Source organism: Schistocerca americana, chromosome 4 (genome assembly GCF_021461395.2).
Source record: "Schistocerca americana isolate TAMUIC-IGC-003095 chromosome 4, iqSchAmer2.1, whole genome shotgun sequence".
Taxonomy (NCBI): domain Eukaryota; kingdom Metazoa; phylum Arthropoda; class Insecta; order Orthoptera; family Acrididae; genus Schistocerca; species Schistocerca americana.
In genome coordinates, this window is record NC_060122.1 from 292,154,570 (window position 1) to 292,161,447 (window position 6,878).

The window sequence follows — 6,878 nt, forward strand, 5'->3', positions numbered from 1 at the left end:
TAACCAAAGGACATGACACACAACCATGCCCAAGGCAGCATTCGAACCTGCGACCGTAGCGGTCGCGCGGTTCCGGACTGTAGCGCCTAGAACCGCTCGGCCACTCCGGCCGGCCCAATTTAAGTTTCTCCTAATTGTAATTCCTAGGTATTTGGTCGAATTGACAGCCCTTAGATTTATGAGATTTATCGTATACCCTAAATTTATCGGATTTCTTTTAGTATACATGTGGATGACCTCGCACTTTTCTTTGTTTAGTGCCAATTACCACTTTTCGTACCGTACAGAAATTCTCTCTAGATCATTTTGTAATTGGAATTGATCGTCTGATGATTTTACTAGACGGTAAATTACAGCGTCATCTGCAAACACTGTAAGGGGGCTGCTCAGATTATCGCCTATATCATTTATGTAAATCAGGAACAGCAGAGGGCCTATGACACTACCTTGCGGAACGCCAGATATCACTTCTGTTCTACTTGATGATTTACCGTCTATCATTACGAACTGTGACCTCTCTGAGAGGAAATCACGAATCCAATCACACAACTGAGACGATACTCCATATGCACGCAATTTGATTAATAGTCGCTTGTGAGGAACGGTATCAAAAGCCTTCTGGAAATCTAGGAATATGGAATCGATCTGAGATCTCTTGTCGACAGCACTAATTACTTCATGGGAATAAAGAGCTAGCTGTGTTGCTAAAGAACGGTATTTTCTGAATCCGTGTTGGTTATGTATCAATAAGTCATTTTCTTCAAGGTGATTCTTAATGTTCGAGTACCATACATGTAATTTCGAGATTAGGATAACATGTGTTCGCCGGACCCTGTGGCCGAGCGGTTGTAGGCCCGGAACCACGCGGCTGCTACGGTCGCAGGTTCGAATCCTGCCTCGGGCATGGATGTGTTTGATGTCCTTACGTTAGTTAGGTTTACGCAGTTCTAAGTCTGGGGGACTGATGACTTCAGATGTTAAGTCCCATAATGGTTAGAGCCATTTGATTTTTTAACATATGTTTCTTTCTTAGACAGTGCCTTCCCCCGTTATTAGACGGACACAAAGTTGGCTGATACTGGTTAGCGGAGAGAAACGGAAGATCTTCAATCTGACTGGCACTTCCACAAGAGGCTGAGTGGACAAGCAAATGGAAGTCAGCTCATTTACTGTGAGTGTTTCCCTATCCGTCGAACCGGAGAGCGCATGTCGCCTATTGTGGTATGGGCAGCAGTTGTATTGTGCTGCACTTATGATCTGCTCGCTGGAGCGTTGGCCGCTGAGCAGACGCTGTACGTGGCGAACCTGCAATTCTCTGCCTGCCCAATGGACGCAATATACCGTCCGTAAACCCCCAGGGCTGAAGTTACATCAGTAAGAGACAGAACACGAGCGAATATTTAATTTGCTCTCTAGCCAGGAACAGAAATTCGACTCAGGTATTCATCCATAAAGAAGCACTTCACTGCGTGTCAGACTCCACAGAGAGCTAAAGAATAGTCACTCGAGTAAACTCTGTCACAGAGAAACGACCTCATGTGCTCCATATATCGAAACCGGTTCTCCAATATGGCTTTCGCCAGCGAAGTCTCTAGGTCAGTCCCTAGAGGGAACTTTGGTCGATCCCTGAAGGGAAGTGCCCTCGATCGATCCCTGGAGGGAAGTGTTCTCTTCAAGCCATACCCTGGGCATGTGTCGTTTATGTTTGAGATCAGGCGACGAATCCAGAGGCTGTTAAAATACCATTACCTCCCAATACATGGGTCATGAGTCTTCCAACCAAACGCTTGAACGCAAAAGATTTTCTGGAAGTTTCTATTTACCCTCCTACATACTTAGCACTCCACCAATCAAAAATACGTCTCTCCTTTTCAGTGGGAAGTGTGCCCTGGTGCTTTCCATGATAAAATCCCTCAGAGGTTAGCTCGCGACCATCGTTTGTGATCCCGCGCATTCCTTTGTACTAAAAGGATGACTTTTCGCCTTGTTCCGCCCCCAATGCTCTTTCTCCAGATACGCTATTCAAATTTTTTTCGTTCCACCACAGAGCAACCTTCCGTCTGCTCTGTCCAGGCTACGGGGGCTCTGCAACCTCCAGTGTGGTAAACCGCCGCCTCCACACTCTGTTCTCTGTAGAACACAGCTCTCTTCCCAGCCCCTCGTCGGCCGATAATGTTTTCTGAGGAACGGGGGGACCACTTCACCTTTTTCTCAGTGCTCAGATCTAATTAACTCCCAGACATGCAGTACTACAAATGTTCCTAGCACGTGGTGCTAGCCAGCATCAGCCAATGGCATGAGTAATAATCCAATTATGCATCGTAAACAGTGATCTAATATTACTATAAATACTGTGTAAAACAACGTGAAACGTATGGTGGCAAAGTCTTCCTGCTTTCCAACACAGTAGGCAATGGTGGCGAGTGAGATTTTCACTCTTCAGCGGAGTATGCACTGATATGAAACTTCATGGCAGAACCCGGGACCTTTGTCTTTCGCGGGCAAGTGCTCTACCATTCTTTTTTTTAATCACATAGAACGCCCGCCAGAAGAAAAATAATGATGCGTAATTAGCATCAATAACAAACAAAACATAAAGGGAATTACAGAAAACGCCCTTCTGGCAGAACAAACGAAGTGGCATCCGCGTCCAGTAAACTTGTGGGTAGACGCACTCTGAATCCCAAGGCAGTCAGACATGTTCCAGGCACGTCCTCGCGAAGAATATTCCATTTTGCCGGTACATTGGACCGAGTCCTGGTATTACACAATGACACTGAAATCACCTTCTCATACCTGGGACACCGCAGCTGCAGGGGGGATCGAAGAAGGCACTACCCAAAAAGTTGGCATACTATTGACGGTATCGCGGATCTTGCACAAGAAAAGTAAAACGATCTTGCAGGAATGTCCAAAAATCAAGAACACTCTTATCGCCTTCATGGAACAAATAAGAGATCGAGAGGCCTTTTATCCAGATCACAGCGGTGGTCTTCGTATGTCGGAAGTAAGTCTCATCTGGGAAATGATGTCGGTGTAATGGCATGGGGAGCCGTACATAGAAGAAAGGCAAGCTTCTTCTGAATCAGCTGCCACACCTCTGCAGAAGATCCACACGTCAGTCGATGTTCGTCCGTATCAAACGTGTGACAACGAGGGCACAGCGGCGAATCTGTCATTTTTATGGCATGTAGACGAAGTTGTGTCATGTATTTTCCATTAACGGCCAGATAACAGGTCGCCCGAGCGCTCGAATCGAGAAGGATATGGTGCACAGAACGCCAAACCATGGGCCATGCGATCGTAGGATGTCGGTTTTCCACAACAATCTGAGTATGATTTCTCATTATTAGGCGGTAAACATCACGTATCGTAGGGTTCCTGGTACTAGGCAAGTCGGCATGGACATAATTGTATTCGATGAAAAAAAGTCCTGACATGTGAGAGATAGGAAGAAATATGGGCTACTGCAACGGGTGCCACTCGAGAGGTAGGGGCCAATTCGTCAATCAGGCTTCCAGACAATCCGGTTCGGCGGCGGATCCACGATTCAACCATCGTAGTTACATAAAGGGCAGCTGCTCTCGCTTCGACGTTGACAAGGCCGACGCCACCATCTCGAGGAGGAAGTGTCAGCGTGTCGTAGCGGACTTTGAAGATAAGACCAGCGCTTAACAAAGTAGCCGAACGCCACCTGCAGTCTATGTGCCATTGCTTGTGGCATCCGTAAAATCTGTTCTAAATTGGGTAGTCGCGAGACTAGATGAGTGTTAACAGAATCCACACGTTGTAACATATCCAATGCTCTCAGGAGGTTGCCACGGACGTTCGTGCTTGGAGCAGGCGATTATAGCGAAATTAGATCATGTGCTGTATATCACGCGTGAAGGTGATCCCAAACATCTGAGCTTGTCCACTAATGGCATTGGAGCCACACTCTTTGCTAGGAGACCTCGACCGACGAACATAACACTGGATTTCGTCAGGTTCACACAGCTGCCAGCAGCAGTCCCGTACTGGGTGATCCATTACAGTGCCTCTCGTACTTCATCCTCCGACAGAACCAAGGACACCACGCCATCTGCCTAGGCGCGGCACATGCCCCCTCATTGTTATCCCTGTCAACCGGCTCCTCAAACCGTGAAACAGTGGCTCAAGGGTGATGGCGAAAAGGAACATAGCGGACATCCTTGACAGACCGACCGCATGATGTTAATAGAGCCTGCCACACGGCCATTGACCAGCACCCGCGACGTGGCACCTCGGAGGAACCGCAAGACGATGCGAATAAATCTGTGGGGGACGGCCATCTGTCGGCGTACGTTTTCTAAAAATTCATGACGCACTTTATCAAAGGCGTGGTCGAAGTCCACTGTCACTAAGGCACCGTGACTGTGGCAGGACGTGGCCAGGGCTATGGTGTCACAGTAATCGCTGAGTCCCGTCTGAATGTTACTGTTGAAAGGTATGTGCTAAGGTCTGATCAAGGTAGATACTGAAAATAAGGTCGGTAGCTGCTAACCGCAAGGTGGAACGAGTATAACATCTTTGAGTAGGAGGATCTTTGATGGTTAAGAGAGCCAGGCGCGCACAGTAAAAAACTCGGGAGTCGTAGCTAGGTGCCCGGAGGAAGCAGATGTGTGGTGACAGCTTTAAGGTAGGACCTCCGCAATTACACTGAGCAGACTTTAGCACGTAAATGAGAGAAGCTATGTAATGATTTCAAAAATGGTTTTTGTTAGATAATTTTCAGAGTTAGGATTTGTATGTCCAAGGTTTGACGCAGTAAGCGTTCTGTAAAAATTTTTGTAAGAGTGATTGTGCTACAAAAATGTTGGAAATGGTAGTTTTTGTGTATGACTTAAAACTTTAACAATATATGTATTGTGTTTAAATCTAACAGCCTGAATCATAATCCACATCCTTTCCTTGTACTGAAAATGGAAATGAGTAGTAAAGTAAAGTTACCCACCAATGAAAGAACGGAAAGAAAATAAGGCCTTTATGCAATATATATGTGCAGTTCAAGGTTTAAAACTAAAGTTATCAGAGCAAAGTTATTCCAAATAACTAATTTTATGCCATTGCACAACTGGCATTATTCAAGACGAGATATAATTTAATTAAGTAAACATCAGAGCCAAAAGTTAATTTTTCAGTACCATCTTAATGCCATTGCACAAACGGCATTTTTCTCATAAACTTGATTGCTGAGTCAAATACATGTTTCATTACTGGCAAAATGGAGGAGTGCATGAAACAAGTTTGCAGACAAAGTCAGATGCAGGTTTGTTGAATAATTAATTTGGAACAACTTTATCTTTGATACTTTCACTAATTAAAAAGGAAACAATTTTGGTTAGATACTTTCAGTTTTAAAGATAAATTTATCTAGATACTTTCACTGTCACCACCAAAGCACGTTTAATCCAGAGAAATGACTTGAGGGCTGACACGCCGCAGGCGAGCGGCAAGAACCCGGGTAAAAATCTTGAAGTCCCAATTTAAAATGCTCAACGGCCGATAATGTCGAACTACCCAGCCTCCCGATGGCTTGGGGACCGGGATAAGCAAGCATTTTACGAATTAGTATGGGAGAGGAAGGTCAGCATTCATCAGTTCTTCATACATCGCAGTCCAGCGTGAGCCTTTGCTGTCGTGGAATGTGCGGTAAAACTCCAGCGGAAACCCGTCGGGACCTCGGGCTTTGCTCGCCACACGCTTATGAAGAGCATAAGCGACGTCTTCAGCCGTAATTGTCGCTGTGAGAGTCTCCGCAGCAGCCCCGTCAAGGGTAGCTGTCAAGGAACTGAGGACATCAGTCGTTACAGTCATGTTCTGGTCCTCTGCTGCATAGAACTGTTTGTAGTGATCCACAAAGGCGTTTACGATATCATTCTGGGATGTCAATCGGCGACTATCTGGTATGTCGAGGGCGTTGATCAACTTTCTCAGACACCACTGCTTCTCCCGGATAATATGATGCATGGACGGGGGCTCTCCTGGTACACAATCGTGACATCTTGCGCATACTATTGTGCCTTCAAGGCGGTGACGCATAAGAGAAATTATCGTCGCCTTAATACGTTGAATTTCAACCTGTCGTTGAACAGAGGGGGCATGGTTTGAAAGTTCCCAGAGAATTGTGAAATAGTATTCCATGGTATGATGTTGCCACAGCATTTTGTCGCGACCGTAATTCATCATCGAACGACGTAAAGAAGGCTTAGTGCAGTCGAGCCACCACCGGAGTGTTGAAGAATACGCTGGAAGGCGTCTAACACAGTTATTCCACTTCGTTTCTACGACCTGCCTGCATTCCGGATGCTTGAGATGGGCGACATTCAGCTTCCACAGGCCTCGACCGCGCCACACCTTCTGCCTCTGGAGCGAAACAGTGCAAATGTAGGCGATATGGTCGGAAAAGAAGGTAGGCCATATCTCAGCGTCGAGCGTGGCAGTTACGATTCCTTGGGAAACGTAGACACGGTCAAGACGACTTGCTGAATGGTTTGGTGACGTCCGTATATCCAAGCCGATCACCATGCACGCGGTTCCAAGTATCGGTGAGGTTCAGTTCATGCACGAGCAGCTTGAGTTTCTGGCATGTGGTGAAATGCGGATGTTGGTCCTTCTGGGATAACACACAACTGAAGTTGCAGCCAACAATAATATGGTCGTAGTGGCCTACAAACAAAGGAGCGACCTGTTCTGAATAGAATCGCGACCGTTCCCGTCAGTTGGCCGTGCCCGAGGGAGCGTAAATATTGATGACTCGGACACCGTGGAAAGTCACAGCAAGACCCCTAGCCGATGGTAGGTAAATCACGTCGTCTACCTCAGTGCCTTCCTTTAAAAGAATAGCTGTCCCACTGTCA